We start from the raw sequence: 16844 nt of genomic DNA on the forward strand, positions 1-16844 counted from the left end.
ACACTGAGGCTGTCAGTGCCCGATTGAAGGAGCACTTTGAAGATCTCCTCAATCGAGACTCTGCCTTTAACTCGAGAGTTCTCAACTCCATCCCACAGCATGCGACCCGCCACCACCTCAGTGAAACCCCAACGCTGCATGAGGTAGGCAAAGCCATAAAACAGCTCAAGAATAACAAGGCTACGCTAGTGTTCTCCTCAACCGTCTTCTCACTGTAACCGAGGAGCTCCTCCTGGAATCGCAGTGCGGATTTCGTCCCCTACGGGGCACAACGGACATGATCTTTGCAGTGCAACAGCTGCAGGAAAAATGCAGAGAGCAGCGCCAGCCCTTATACATGGCCTTTTTCGATCTTGCAAAGACCTTTGACACAGTCAACCGTGAGGGCTTATGGAGCGTCCTCCTCCGTTTTGGATGCCCCCAAAAGTTTGTCAACATCCTTCGCCTGCTTCACGATGATATGCAGGAGGTGATCCTTACCAACGGATCCGTTACAGACCCAATCCACGTCCGGACCGGGGTCAGACAGGGCTGCATCATCGCTACAACTTTCTTCTCAATCTTCCTCGCTGCCATGCTCCACCTCACAGTCAACAAGCTCCCTGCTGGAGTGGAACTAAACTACAGAACCAGTGGGAAGCTGTTTAACCTACGCCGTCTCCAGGCCAGGTCCAAGATCACCCCAACCTCTGTTGTTGAGCTGCAGTATGCGGACGATGCCTGCGTCGTCTGCGCACATTCTGAGGCTGAACTCCAGGATATAGTTGATGTATTCACCAAGGCGTATGAAAGCATGGGCCTTATGCTTAACATCCGTAAGACAAAGGTCCTCCACCAGCCTGTCCTCGCCGCACAGCACTGCCCTCCAATCATCAAGATTCACGGCGCAGCCCTTTACAACGTGGACCACTTCCCATATCTCGGGAGCCTCTTATCAACAAAGGCAGACATTGATGCGGAGATTCAACATCGCCTCCAGTGCGCCAGTGCAGCCGTTGGCCACCTGAGGAAAAGAGTGTTCGAAGACCATACCCTCAAATCTATCACCAAGCTCATGGTCTACAGGGCTGTAGTAATACCCGCCCTCCTGAATGGATCAGAGGCATGGACGATGTACAGAAGACACCTCAAGTCACTGGAGATATATCACCAACGATGTCTCCGCAAGATCCTACAAATCCCCTGAGAGGGCAGGCCCACCAACATCAGTGTCCTCATCCAGGCTAACATCCCCAGCATTGAACACACTCAATCAACTTTGCTGGGCAGGCCACATAGTTTGTATGCTAGACACAGGACTCCCTAAGCAATTGCTCTATGCGGAGCTCCTTCATGGCAAATGAGCCAAAGGTGGGCAGCGGAAACTTTACAAGGACACGGTCAAAGCCTCCCTGCTAAAGTGCGACATCACCACTGACACCTGGGAGTCCCTGGCCGAAGACCTCCCTAGGTGGAGAAAGTGCATCCGGGAGGGCGCTGAGCTCTTCGAATCTCAACGCCGCGAGTGTGAAGAGGTCAGGCGCAGGCAGCGGAAGGAGCGTGCGACAAATCTGTTCCACGCCCCCCTTCCCCCAATGAATATCTGTCCCACCTGTAACAGGGTCTGTGGCTCTCGTATTGGACTGTTCAGCCACCAAAGGATTCACTTCAGGAGTGGAAGCAAGTCTTCTTTAATTCCGAGGGACTGCCTATGATGATGATGATGATGGTAATACTTTGAATTGTTTCTCTTTAAATGTGTTAGCACGAGATCTGACTTGGACTTAAAACCTTAATTTCTTGAATATCCATCTCAGCTACATAAATAAATGGCAGATAGAAGTTGCATTTATATAGTGCCTTTCACGTTCACAGCATGCCCCAAAGGCTTCATAGCCAATGACTTAGTTTTGAAACGTAGTCATTGTCGCTTTATAGGGAAACACCCGCAGCAAAATATGTGCACAGCAAGATCACACAAACATCAGATTAGATAAATGACTAGATAATCTGTTTTGGTGTGATGGTTGAGGTATAATCGTTGGCTAGGGCACCAGGAAAACACCCAAACTCCCATAGTGGTATGGGATCTACCATAGTAGGAAAATGAGCCCATGACCTTCTGATTCAAGAGACAAGAGTGCTACCTTTGAGCCAATCTGACATTTTAAAATCTTTTTAAATCCATTTTTGGAGTGGTGGGAATCATCAGAGCAGTGCTAAACATGGGCTAATAGGTCTGTTATTTCTTTCAGCTGACATACCACAACTCTGTACTCTTTTCTGTTATTTTAGTATGGCCCTAGACGCTATACAGCGTGGCCAGGTATAAACTGTTAGGTGCAATGTAACGAAACATTGGGAAAAGCAGAATAAATTGCTTGACGTTTTGTTCTTAAAAGAAATCTTAATTGAGATGATGTCAAACAGAGATTTTCCATTCTCCACATAAACCTGAAATATTATTCACTGTTGACTAATGCATTCATTTTCAAGGTAAGAAGATGGATATGTTTTTAATACTGTAAATTAATATTAGTCAACCTCATGAACAGCCAAAAGGCCTTGGGTTATGCTATAAAACAATCCTTTGGGACAGGTACTTGTGTCAGAGTGTGAGTCATGTAAATTAACACAGCACAGGAGTAAAGAATATGGTGAGCTGCCGATTTACTGATCATCACAACCACTGGTGAAGTATAATTTTCTTGAATTATTCATGATTATATGACTAATTTGTTGATTTGAAAAGAAAAATAATTTAGGAATGTGTTGATTTGAAAAAGCATCATCATCATCATCTCCTGAAGTGAATTCTTTGGTGGCTGAACAGTCCAATACGAGAGCCACAGACTCTGTCACAGGTGGGACAGATAGTCGTTGAGGGAAGGGGTGGGTGGGACTGGTTTGCCGCACGCTCCTTCCGCTGCCTGCGCTTGATTTCTGCATGCTCTCGGTGTTGAGACTCGAGGTGCTCAGCACCCTCCCGGATGTACTTCCTCCACTTAGGATGGTCTTTGGCCAGGGACACCCAGGTGTCAGCGGGGATGTCGCACTTTATCAGGGAGACTCTGAGGGTGTCCTTATAACGTTTCCGCTGTCCACCTTTGGCTTGTTTGCCGTGAAGGAGGAGGTGAAGAAGTTGAAAAGAAAAACAATTGAAGAACCATTGGCCTTGTGTGCTCTCAATCTCCTGCCATAATTTTGACCCCCCCCCCCCCAGAGAAACAATGTAAATGATGTTTTTAATAGGTTACCCTGATTTTCTCGGGGTTCTGTTGAGCTTGTGCTGGAGAAGCCCCTTGTGTCAGTATGTTGAGCTGTAGCGAGCTCATAAAGAGCAACACAATCAAGTGGCAAATTGGTTCTTGCTACCAAAAAAAGGCTACACATGTCTGAGTGTTGAGTACGTTTCCCAAGGTTTTAAGCCAATTGTTTGAACATGTTCAGGAATCTTGCATAAGGCCAGGATGCCCAGATCAGACGAGTTGGTCATAAATTATCCGTAGAATATTTTCACTAAAAGGCATGGCAGTCTCCTAGGTTTCTGGGCGCCAGTCAACAATGCTTACATGGCATAGGTGCAATATGTCCTAATTTATGTTATAGTGTCCAACTCTCTGTCAAAACACTTGCAGAGCTCTCCCAATCCACAATTAACCATGGTAGAAAACGAACGATTCAGCAAAAGGACTTACTTGTAAACAACTGAGGCAATGTGCCACTAGAGATCACATACATCATATTTATCCTGGTAAGCATAGAAGTTGTGTTATTGATTTCCCTACATTTCTAAACTAATTCTGCCCTGTGTAGGTGAATGTTCACTACATCAAATCAGATTTACCAGTTTTTTTCTGTTTGCTATTTTCCCATTTTCCTTTCTCTTTTCCTGATTCAGCTTCAGTTCTATCACAAAGATAAATATACACGAGGAAGCATTCAGCTCATCCACCTCATTCTCCCATAGAAATGCATGGTCCCCAGCATCATTTGCATCTAACCATTTCTTGAATTATTCCAAAGATTTTGTTTCCACTACCCTGCCTGAAAGATCGTTCCAAGGGCTTTCTGAATTGGCTTTTACAAGTTTGTATCTATGTCCCTTTCTCCTGAACTCTTTTTTTCTTCCAGTTTAACTTGAAAGAGTACTCGGATTAACCTTCTCTAACCCACAGTGCCTTATATATCTCTCATTCGCCTCCTTTCAAGGCTATAGTTTGAGATTTTCTATTTCGCTTCTCGGCCTTTTGGCTAAGATCAAGTGTAGTACCGTTTCTGACCAGCCACCATGACCTCCGGGTGGTTTCTCCCTGGTCAGGAAGGTATATGCTTGCATTTTTGGAAACAGGAGGTGGGTGGGGAGGTTTGACCCATCCACCTCCACGGAGGTGTGTGGGGGACCTGACCCATCCACCTCCATGGCACGAACCTGGTATTGCAGTACTTCCAGGAACGGTGCAGTGGCTCTAGGCCTTTTGGCTAAGAGCATTGGCGCAGAGTGATCCTTGGCATGTGCAAGGTGACCTCTGGCGTTTGTGATTTGACAAAGAATTGGAACGATTGGCTACGAATTAAAAAAAAAAAAAAAAAAAATTCGCTTCTCGGCCTTTTGGCTAAGATCATGCGTAACTGAACTAACAGGGGAGTAACCAACATGACCCCAAGGTGGTTCTCCCTGGATCAGGAAGGTATATGCTTGCTTTTTGGAAACAGGAGGTGGGTGGGGTGGCTTGACCCATCCACCTCCACGGAGGTGTGTGGGGGGCCTGACCCATCCACCTCCATGGCACGAACCTGGTATTGCAGTACTTCCAGGAACGGTGCAGTGGCTCTAGGCCTTTTGGCTAAGAGCATTGGCGCAGAGTGATCCTTGATGTGTGCAAGGTGACCTCTGGCGTTTGTGATTTGACAAAGAATTGGAACGATTGGCTACAAATTTAAAAAAAAAAATTTCCCTCATAACTCAGTCCTCTAACAATAGTTTCATGGCACTGTTTCCAGGGATTGAATGTCTTCCTTGTGCCTCTGTGACCAGACTGAACATACAACTTATTTTGCCATTATAACACAGCATTCTGCTTGTATTATTGATTGGCGCTTTGCAATAACTATACGTGGTGCTGAGTCCACTATCACACTCATATCTCTTTCTCTATTATTAAATATTCCATTCAGCATAGTTCTGTCCACTTACAAATTCTATCTAGGTCCATTTGTGTTCCCTGGCTGCTCTATCAGACTCGACTGCTCCTCACCCTATTTAGTAGCCATCTGCAAATGTGATCAACTTTCACTGTATTTCTGAATCCAGGTTGTTTATGTACATTGGAAACATTAGAGTCCAAGGAATGATCTCTGGAGCATTCCATCTAGTACATCTCCCCAGTTGGATATCACTCCCCTAGTTAGTACCCACTACAAAGGCTTTCAGTCAATTCCCTCGACCTGGGTCTTGCTCAGAGATTACTGGAATATTGTCCCAAACAGTGGCATGGCTCCAAATGAGCGAGTCTAGTGAGTCCACTGGACAGTGATACTGCATGGGTTGGCAGCTCTATGGGGCTTTGGATTGATGAAAATATAAACATATTAACTATAAATATTCCTGGATTGTCCAAGACTGTTACTAGTATTGATCTGAATGAGTTCAGAGAAGCTAAATCCTCTCTGGATTGGGGTTTGGGTCAAATCACTGATGGTATCAGATGTAATGAAGCTGGCCAGATGTCATGAGTAGATCTGGGAGTTACTGCATGAGCAGCCGACTGTATTAATTAAAATCAATTGACTAGCCATCATTGATATTTATCTCAGCTACTGTGTTTCCATTGAGGACGTTCATCCCATGGAAGTAGAGACCCTGGATTCTTTGTTTTTAATTACCTTTACATTCTTATGTCTGGCATATGAACACACTGACAAATTCTAAATGTTACAAAATCATTAACAAGACATCCCAAACCATGTGACTTTGATCAAATGTCCACTTCTGTATAATTTAACTTTGTAACTTCATGTCTATGTGTATATTAACTTTGTCATGCAACTGGAAATTTCTCTTTCAAAGAAAAGAGAATGTCAATGGATACTTGCTATTAATTTTTATTTCAATTGTGGAGCTATGGAGTACAAACACTGGTTCAACAGCACCACCTATTGTCTGTGCTCACATATTTCATCTAAAATACATGTTTCATTTGTATTTTTAGGTAGTTTAAATGCGTTCCATGGAAATCTCAACTACATGTGACAAAAATTCAAAGATCATCATCTACATCCAGTGCCAAGTGAAATATTATCTAAATTTGTGTGCAATGTTTTTCATTGTGAATTATTATATTATTCCTACATGCCTTAACAGTATCTGAACACTTATTGCTGTCTTCCTCTTCGCATGTTTCTATTTTGCTCCATTAATATTTTTCTACTGTATATTATATATTTAGATATTTATATTTAATTGATATTTCTCAATCCTATCTTGTTTTCATAGTTTTGTGTTAATTCTGCTCCGGTGATATCACGAATAGGAATGGTATTCAGTTATGGGGCAATGAATGGTGACTGTAGTCATCAGAGAATGGTTTCACTCATAGTGGGTGATTTTCCACTCAGTATTTCAGGGTGAACAGGGTGGGAGGAGCGGGCAACAAGAAGGAAAATAAACTACCGCTGACTAAGTAGCCAAGGCCAGCATTGTGTGATTTTGAAGCTAAATATCTATAAATCTTTGCATTTTAAAACTTTAAAAAACCTGACAAAGTTGATGATAGGTCTGCATAAGAATAAATCCAAAGAACTTGTGTGCAATAATTTATAAACTGTTTGACTGAGTGTTTAGCAATTTGGGTCTCACTGGGGTTCGTTGATTTTGATGTGACTATGTTAGTGTGTTGCTAAGTCCAACCAGAAAAATACGTTCAAACCCTAACCAAAATTTGCTGAATGCCGAATTTTCAAAACATGGACTTTTAAATATTTTTTTAGCAATGCGGTTGGAAAACTGTTTAGTTTGCAAAGGAAGTGTGGCAGTGCTCAAGGAATACAATGTGAATTATAATTTTGAGAGAAACCATGCATCCAAATCTAAAAACGTGCGTGCTGAAGAGAAAGCAAAGAAAGCAGATGATATTGTTGCTCGTAAGCAAAACATTTTTTTTTACAAGACTATCAATGGCATGGGATGGAGTTACCTGAGCGAGCTGCGTGATTGCACACAAAATCGTCAAGAACAGCAAACCATTGAAGGAGAATTTATTAAGGACTGTATGGTTGAATCTGCTATGATTTTGTGCCCAGACAAGAAAAAGCAGTTTAAGAACATTTTCTTGTTGAGGCAAACTATTGCAAGATGTGTTGAGGCTATCGGAGAACCTGGACCTGCAGTTAAAAAGTGAGGTGAACAATTTCTTCTATTTTGCATTGGCACTTGATGAGAGTTGTGATGTTGACTTTTCATTTGAGGTATCACCAAATATTTTGAGATCAAAGAAGCATTGACATCATAAGAACATAAGAAATAGGAGCAGGAGCAGGTCACCTGGCCCCTCGAGCCTGCTCTGCCATTCAATATGATCATGGCTGATCTGATCATGGACTCAGCTCCATTTCCCTGCCCGCTCCCCAAAACCCTGTATTCCCTTATCGTTCAAAAATCTGCCTATCTCCGCCTTAAATATATTCGATGACCCAGCCTCCACAGCTCTCTGAGGCAGAGAAGTCCATAGATTTACAACCCTCGGAGAGAAGAAATTCCTCCTTATCTCAGTTTTAAATGAGCAGTCCCTTATTCTGAGACTATGAGCCCACGTTTCCCTAAAGAAGAAAAATGGCATTCACTTACCTGGACACCCATTTTTTTTCAGCTCCTCAGCGCTGAAAATAAAAATGCAGAGTTTTCTCACCACATGCGCACCCTCTGGCGCAGGCACTACCCAATAATAATCTGCAGGGCGGAGCCTCCAATGTGTGCTGAAACTGCACAGCACATGCGCTGAAAAAAAAGAGCACCAAATTGCGCAATTGTTTTTTTAAACCCATTGCGCATGCGCACAAGAAAAAAAAACACCCATTTGCACATGCGTAGTAGAAAGTATAAAAAAAAGCACTTGTGGGGACTGCGTGGATCACCTTTGAGAATCCATTGGTGGCAGAAGTAGATTCCCAGGTAGGAAATACAGCTTCGTTCACAAGATGGCTGCAATGGAAGGGTGCAGAGAAGGCGAAAGGGCCAGGGACGGAGAAGGGGAAACCGCAAGGGCGAAAAGATTTCGCGGGGATGAAATTGAGCCCCTGGTAGACTTAATTGAGAGTAGATGGCGAGTTCTTGAGAACAAGGGGAGCTTCAGTAAAAATAAGCTTAAACCGTCTGCACTTGCAAAAGTTTGGGACCAAGTCGCAGTCGAGTTTAATGGAATGTCCATGACCCCGAGAACTGGTGCGCAGCTGAAAAAGAAGCGGCAAGACCTCGGACAAGCAGTGACTGTAAGTAATACATTAAACTTAGTTATTTGGGCTTTTAAATATTTGTAAATTTATGCACTGCAATAACATCTGTAAATGTGATTGTGTGTGTGTGTGTGCGCGCGCGAATGTGTTCAGACCAGAAGGAACTTCTCAAAAAGTTCCATTTTCATCAGAAGATGCTTTCACAGATTAACTGAGAACGGTCACAAACTGGAGGAAGTCCGCCAAGTAGGCTGCAGCTAACAGCCGTGGAGCAGAGGATAGCGTCAATGATTAAATGTCACAGGAGAAGTTTTCCATTAGAGGATAAGTCCTGCAAATCGCAGTCTGGGTTGGCTAAACGTTACAGACTGAGTGTGCTTCCTACGCTTCTCCTTCTTCAATGCTGCTAACCAAGCATCTATCTTTTTGTTTCGCAGAGGTTGAGCATCAGGAGGAGTCAGAAGGTACACCTGAAGTTGAAGGAGAGAATGTTCAAGAAAATGCCACACCAGATATTCCAATTCAGGAGAATGATGGGCAGCAAAAAGTTCTAGACGATGAGATGGCTACCCTGGATTTGGAGGTTCTGAATCTCTCAAGGATTCCAAGCTCTTTCATGAGTGAATCAAGCGAGAGGATATTTCTAGTTGTGATGTCTGAGGCTGCGGGTACAAGTGTGTCGCAGCAGCCATACCTCCGAGACGTCATAAGAGCGCAAACTCCAAACCTGATGCAGAAACACTGGACTCTGAGAACATAGGACATCTTGTGGGGATGAGCGGGGAGAACATCCAACAATCTCAATTGCTCCTGGAAGCCTTTGGTGGGGTGAGGGCAGAGTTGGGGAGACTGTCATTACAGGTGGTTAGACTTTTGGAATGGTTGAACGAGGTAGTATCGGCAATAAGAGGGCTCACCCAGGCTGTCCTTAATGCGAGGAGTGCTTTCCACTCTGCACCAAATTCAAGGGTTGATCCTGAGGTTGACTGCGAAGAGAATCCCGGGCATTCCACTATGACAATTTTGGCTCTGTCCCTGTTGTAGCCCAGCATCAAGAAACGCTGCACTGGAAAGGAATAGATTACACCTGGAGGTATGGGGGGGCAAGGAAGCAGAAGTCTGCAACTACGGGCACATGCAGGGGTAGCGGCATCTACTGGGGCAGGATTGGCACACAGCGCTAAGGAAGAGGATAGATGTCTTGTTTGTTTTTTGGTTGCTTCAGTTGATTGTTCTTTATTCAAAACTGTGGCAAACTTTACAAAGTTTTTTAAGTTATGCAGGTTTAAAGATAAGTAAAGTCAAGCTAATTACAACTGTACTGTACAAATGTTTAATAAATATTTTAATTTTGGACTTTTAACCTGACTCCTGCACTTCATTTTTTAATGCTACATTAATAAATATTACAGGATAATCAGGCTGAACATGTAAAATGGCCTCACTTCTTGCAACCTATTGGTTTAAATGATACAGGGGCAGGTTCCAGTACTAAGGTGTTCATGGATCCTGCCTTGTTCTGGGTCACTGATGCATACAATGAAGGACCATGGTGCATGTATCAGTGACCCTCACCCAGTCTGGATCCATGAACAACTTAGTATTATTGTCCACTTAAGCACTCCAACACTCCTTTAAAACATAAAAGATTTGTGGTGGGAATATTTAATATAAATTATGTATTTTCCACCTAAGTACTCCAATACTCCATAAAAACATAAAAGATTTGTGGTGGTATTTTTTAAATTCAATGTACTGTTCCACCTTTATTAGAGATCACTGCTGCTTCCCTTTGAGCCTGGAGTGTCTTGCACTGTCCTTTGTGTGTAGACCTTTGGCCTGGGCTAGCAGCGGGCCACATGGGTGGAGAACCTTCGGCCAGGGCTAGCTGCGGCTGCAATCGACGTCGAGGAGAATGGAGAGAAAGCTGTACTGGATGCCAAAAGAAGAAGACTCCGATTTCTATGCTGATTTTTCATTATTGGAGGTTTCAAAAGGATTCCCTGGACTATTTGGATTATTTTGGGTAGTGAGAACATCAATGGAAAAAGGTAAAGATTTTTTCTCTTTTTTTCCAACTTTAATTTTTGATCACAGGAGCATCAGTATTGATAAGTTTATATTTATTTTTAATTTTATATCTGCATATAGTTAGTATTTGGTTTTTAAATTACCGTAAAAGTTTATTTGTGAGAGACAGGGAGTCCCTTCGGCCAGGGATAGGGGTGGGCCAGCACAGACTCTCTAACTGTATGTAAGGGTTTTTCCTACAGTGCTTCTAGGGTCTCTGTGCCGGTTTTTAAAAATGTTGTTGGTGCGGAAAGTTTGCCTTATGGACAGAAATGGCGCACAACCTTCTTTTACAGGTACACCAGCGCCAGGATGTTTGGCAGAATGTATGGCGCCAAACATTCTGGCGCTGGTAGTAGACGCCGGTGCCCCAACATTGGGGAATCTTTGGACTGAGTGTCAGCGGCAAAAAAATTCACTGGCCGCTGAAAAAATGGCGCCCAGTGATGGGCAAAATTGGGGCCTATGTCCCCTAGTGTTAGTTTCCCCGATGAGTGTAAATATCCTCTCTGCATCCACCTTGTGAGCCCTCTCATTATTTTATATGTTTCAATAAGATCACCTCTCATTCTTCTGAACTCCAATGAGTTTAAGCCCAACCTACTCAACCTATCCTCATAAATCAACCCCCTCATCTCCGGAATCAACCTAGTGAACCTTCCCTGAATAGCCTCCAATGCAAGTGTATCTTTCCTTAAATACGAAGTCCAAAACTGTACACAGTACTCCAGGTGTGACCTCACCAATACCCTGTACAGTTGTAGCAGGACTTTTCTGCTTTTATACTCTACCCCCCTTGCAATAAAGGCCAACATTCCATTTTCCTTCCTGGTTACTTGCTGTACCTGCATACTAACTTTTTGTGTTTCGCACAAGGACCTCCAGGTCCCTCTGTACTGCAGCACATTGCAATTTTTCTTCACTTCAATTATAATTTGCTTTTCTATTTTTTCTGCCAAAGTGGATAACCTCACATTTTCCCACATTATACTCCATCTGCCAAATTTTTGCCCACTCACTTAGCCTGTCTATATCCCTTTGCAGATTTCTTATGTCTTCCACACAATTTGCTTTCCCACCCATCTTTGTATCAGCAAATTTGGCAACATTACACTCGGTCCCTTCATCCAAGTCATTAATATAGATTGTAAATAGTTGAGGCCCCAGCACCGATCCCTGCGGCACCCCACTAGTTACTGTTTGCCAACCGTAAAATGACCCATTTATCGCGAATCTTTGTTTTCTGTTAGTTAGCCAATCCTCTATTCATGTTAATATATTACCCCCAACCCCAACCCCGTGAACTTTCATCTTGTGCAGTAACCTTTTATGTGACACCTTATCAAATGCCTTCTGGAAATCCAAATACACCACATCCACTGGTTCCCCCTTATCCACCCTGCTCAATACATCCTCAAAGAACTCCAGCAAATTTGTCAAACATGATTTCCCTTTCATCATAGACAGTCCCTCGAAATCGAGGAAGACTTGCTTCCACTCCAAAAGTGAGTTCTCAGGTGACTGAACAGTACAATTTGGGAATTACAGTCTGTCGCAGGTGGGTGGGGAGTCTGGTTTGCCGCACACTCCTTCCGCTGCGTGCACTTGTTTTCTGCATGCTCTCGGCGATGAGACTCGAGGTGCTCAGCGCCCTCCTGGATGCTCTTCCTCCACTTAGGGCAGTCTTTGGCCAGGGACTCCCAGGTGGCGGTGGGGATGTTTCATTTTATCATGGGGGCTTTGAGGGTGTCCTTGAAACATTTCCTCTGCCCACCTAGGGCTCGCTTGCCGTGTAGGATTTCCGAGTAGAGCGCTTGCTTTGGGAGTCTTGTGTCCGGCATGCAGACAATATGGCCCGCCCAACAGAGCTGGTCGAGTGTGGTCAGTGCGTCGATGCTGGGGATGTTGACCTGATCGAGAACACTGACTTTGGTGCGTCTGTCCTCCCAGGGGATTTGCAGGATCTTGTGGAGGCATTGTTGGTGGTATTTCTCCAACGATTTGAGGCGTCAACTGTATATGGTCCACGTCTCTGAGCCATACAGAGGGCAGGTATCACTACAGCCCTGTAAACCATAAACTTGGTGCCAGATTTGAGGACCCGATCTTCAAACGCTCCAATCCTCAGGCGGCCGAAGGCTGCGCTGGCACACTGGAGGCGGTGTTGAACCTCGTTGTCGATGTTTGCCCTTGCTGATAATAGGCTCCCGAGGTATCGAAAGTGATCCACATTGTCCAGGGCTGCGCCGTGGATCTTGATGACTGGGGGCAATGCTGTGTGGCGAGGTCAGGTTGGTGGAGGAATTTTGTCTTATGGATGTTTAGTGTAAGGCCTATGCTTTTGTATGCCTCGATGAAGATGTTGACGGTGACTTGGAATTCAGTCTCTGAATGTGCGCAGACGCAAACATCGTCCGCATACTGTAGCTCGATGACAGAGGATGGGATGGTCTTGGATCTGGCCTGGAGGCTACGAAGGTTGAACAGGTTCCCACTGGTTCTATAGTTTAGTTCCACTCCAACGGGGAACTTGTTGAGTGTGAGGTGGAGCATTGCAGCGAGGAAGATTGAGAAGAGGATTGGCGCGATGAAGCAGTCCTGCTTGACCCTGGTTTGGACGTTGATTGGGTCTGTGGTGGATCCGTTGGTCAGGATCACAGCTTGCATGCCATCATGGAGCAGGCGGAGGATGGCGACAAACTTTTGGGGGCAGCCAAAATGGAGGAGGATGCTCCATAGTCCCTCACGGCCTTTGTAAGGTCAAAGAAGGCCATGTACAAGAGTTGGTGTTGTTCCCTGTGTTTCTCTTGCAGTTGTCGCGCGTAGTGGACGGAATCCGCACTTTGACTCCGGGAGGAGTGCCTAAGCCACAGGGGGAAGATGGTTGAGGAGGATTCTAGTGATGACTTTCCCAGTGGCTGAAAACAGGGAGATTCCTCTGTAGTTGCCGCAGTTGGACTTGTGCCTTTTTTAAAAGATGGTCCCAATTACTGCATCTCTGAGATCTCCCGGCATGCTCTCCTCCTTCCAGACGAGAGATGAGGTCATGCATTTGTGCCGATAGTGCTTCTCCACCATACTTTAGTGCCTCAGCAGAGATTCCATCCGCTCCCGATGTCTTGTTGTTCTTGAGCTGATGGATGGCCCTCTTTGGCTTTATCTGTTGCATCGAGTGTTGCGGCGTACGCGCTGATGACTAGTGCACTGGTTCTGAGTCATGAGCCGTTCGCTAATCCTTCAGGGGAGTCTCTGAGACGGTCGACTAGCTCATTCTTGATGGCGAAACCGACTCTGTGGAGGAGGCGTTCTTCCTCTGGTTTGCCTTTCCAGAAGGTATAACCTCGACCTTGTCCTTTGAGCTGGCTTTCCCCTGCCCGCCCAGGTCTCGCTTGGCCTGGGGGGGAAATGTCGACGTCAAAGCGTCTAAGTTCCCAGGCAACGATGGCGGTGCGGCGTTCCGGTCTGTCGCTGTTGGAGTTTGTCCATGAAGGTCCTGAACTTCATTTTGAAGGGTGGAAGATGCCTGTGCGTGAGTTCTTTTAATGTGGGGTGGCCGTTGCACACCGGCTACCACACAGGATTAGCAGAGCAAGGTCTTGGTCTAGTGGCAAGGGGGTCCAAGACAACTGGAAACCAGGCACTGCTGTATGGGCCTAGTTGCCTACGGCAGGATGCGAGCCATAAGCTCGGCGCTGGGCAGCTCCCTTCGGTGAGGTGATGAGAAAACTGAAGCCTGGCTGAGGGCAGGCATTGGGATGGTCAGTGGTCCACTTCATGGAAGGAGGAGAGATCAGAGTGGCCACGGCCATTATACACACCATGTGTTTGACAGAGACTCCACCGTTGAATGGGGCCAGCGGCCAGAGTATCGCTGAAGGGGTGAAGGCCAGGACGTAGTCGGTGGAGTGAAGGCCAGGACGTTGCCAGTGGGAAGGCTCGTGCGTGAGTGAAGGTAATCCCGTTTCATAAAACCATGCTGACTCTGCTTAATTGAATTATGCTTTTCCAAATGTCCCGCTACTACTTCCTTAATAATGGACTTCAGCATTTTCCCAATGATAGATGTTAGGCTAACTGGTTTATAAGTTTCATGCTTTTTGTCTGCCTCCTTTTTTAAATAGGGGCATTACATTTGCAGTTTTCCAATCTGCTGGGATCGCCCCAGAATCCAGGGAATTTTGGTAGATCACAACCAATGCATCCACTATCTCCACAGCCACTTCTTTTAAGACGCTAGGATGTAAACCATCAGGTCCAGGGGACTTGTCCGCCTTTAGTCCCATTATTTTACCGAGTACTACTTCTTTAGTGATAGTATCAAGTTCCTCCCTCCCTATAGCCCCTTGATTATCCACTATTAGGATGTTTTTAGTGTCTTCGACCATGAAGACCAATACAAAATATTTGTTCCAACATCTGCCATTTCCCTGTTCTCCATTGTTAAGGGAAGGAGCTCTTTGCTCATGATTTGAATTGCAGTGTGAAGTCATTTATGACGATGTTACTCCTTTTCTTCCATAAGATAGAAAACAAGTTCAGCCATTTTGTGAAAGATTAGTGTTTGCGATGAAAAGCTGAAAAAGTACATGACTTGACTAGCATGCTGAATTTTCTTGATAATTCCAGGATTTAAAAATGATAGAAAATGGCCTCTGGTATCCTCACCGTTCACATTTGATGTTGACAACGCTCTGTGACTTCCAACGAGCGTATCAACTTGCAGTGTGACTCATTGCTTGCAGAGCCACTCCCTGGGTTTTATGCCCCAATGAACAGTTTTCCAAAGATCAAGGCTTATGCCCAGAAAATGCTTGTGCTGTTGGATCAACATAGATATGCAAGCAGCTGTTTTTCAGTGAAGAAATTCAATAAATCAAGACATAGATCTTGGATGAGCAATAACCACCTTGCAGCAGTGCTCACATTGCAACAATGGAGATTATGCCTAACTTCAATTCTCTGGTTAGCACACATCGGAGGCTTCGTTCTTCCCATTGAGTTTCTTTAGCCTTCCACTTGTATATTGAAAATTGGGTTATTGTGGCACATCAATTTTTTGTTCGGCAAGGGTATTAAGGGATATAGTACCAAGGCAAGTAGATGGAATTAAAATACAGATCAGCCATGATCAAATGGAATGCTAGAACAGGCTCGAGGCTGAATGGCCTACTTCTGTTCCTATATGACTATTTACAACTTGTCTGCCATTCAAAAATTGCACTGCTGTCCTGCTAATACTAGTCACCCATGGAAAGGGGTGTGAAACTATTTGGCTCTACCAAACAATACATCTGTGCACAGCTGATTGGATCTGACATTGGCTGTTGATGTGTCCAACCACATTGCAAGCTCCGTGTCACATTAAGCTTTTTGCATATTTGGAATGGAGATTTGTTTAGATGCCATAGGAGAGAATGAACCCAAAATAGGCCCTTAGAGCCTGCTCCAAAAATCTATTGCTCTGTCTTGAATATACTTAATGACTGAGCATCCACAGCCCTGAGGTAGAGAATTCCAAAAAGATTCACAGCCTTTTTGAATCCTTAAAGGTAGCAATGAGCCAAACTGGGACGAGGCAAAGAATAAGCTGTTGGAAATACTTGTTCCAGGGATAGGTACAGAGCCAAGTACCAGTCAAATCATGTACTGTCTGATAAGTGAAGATAAGGCCAAAGCCAGTGTAAAGTTACAAAGAGCATTAGGGAAATAATATTCAAAAAAGGTAACTAGATGTGGTTATGAGACTCTGTAGCTCATATGGCTAGTGACATGCAACCCAAGAGAATTATCTTGTGTAGGCCAGCAATTTCAAAGGCAGGTTGCAGCACCAGATATTATTCAGTAACCACTTCCTTCATATTACATTCCTTTATATACACACTAATTGAATATTCTGATGAGGGCATCATGTGTCTCATGCAGTCTGGCATTCCTCCATTGCTGCTCTTTCCAAAAAAAAAATGGGGAAACCCACTGCACAATCTTATATTTAGGACAAGAGACGACCACCCTATAGTAAATGGCAGACAGTAGTTGGCAATGGAGAAAATATCCAAAATAAGCCAGATGAAATTTCTCTACCACTCTCATAGTTCAAAAGGCAGGATTTATAAAAGCCCCTAGCAGATGGGAGTCTTGGCAAACTAGTGCATCAAATTTTGCATTAATTCCATTATTTTATTTATTGCCATCAAACATTCACATCTATACACTGGCAACTAAATGGTTGGGTACATGGCACATCTGGAGCTGAGTGACACCACAACACCCCTATTACCCAACCACATATCAATTGCTATCACAAAATTTGATCAACAAAAGGTAAAGTTATTAAGCATTTTTTT

General features: G+C 44.4%; 2 pseudogenes; both read left to right on the plus strand.

Annotated features, from left to right (window-relative positions):
* Positions 1–4213: 4213 nt before the first annotated feature.
* Positions 4214–4448, plus strand: LOC139267512 (U2 spliceosomal RNA; annotated as a pseudogene).
* A 127-nt stretch (positions 4449–4575) lies between these two features.
* Positions 4576–4813, plus strand: LOC139267575 (U2 spliceosomal RNA; annotated as a pseudogene).
* The last annotated feature ends 12031 nt before the right edge of the window (positions 4814–16844 follow it).

This window comes from Pristiophorus japonicus, chromosome 7 (genome assembly GCF_044704955.1).
Source record: "Pristiophorus japonicus isolate sPriJap1 chromosome 7, sPriJap1.hap1, whole genome shotgun sequence".
Classification (NCBI taxonomy): domain Eukaryota; kingdom Metazoa; phylum Chordata; class Chondrichthyes; family Pristiophoridae; genus Pristiophorus; species Pristiophorus japonicus.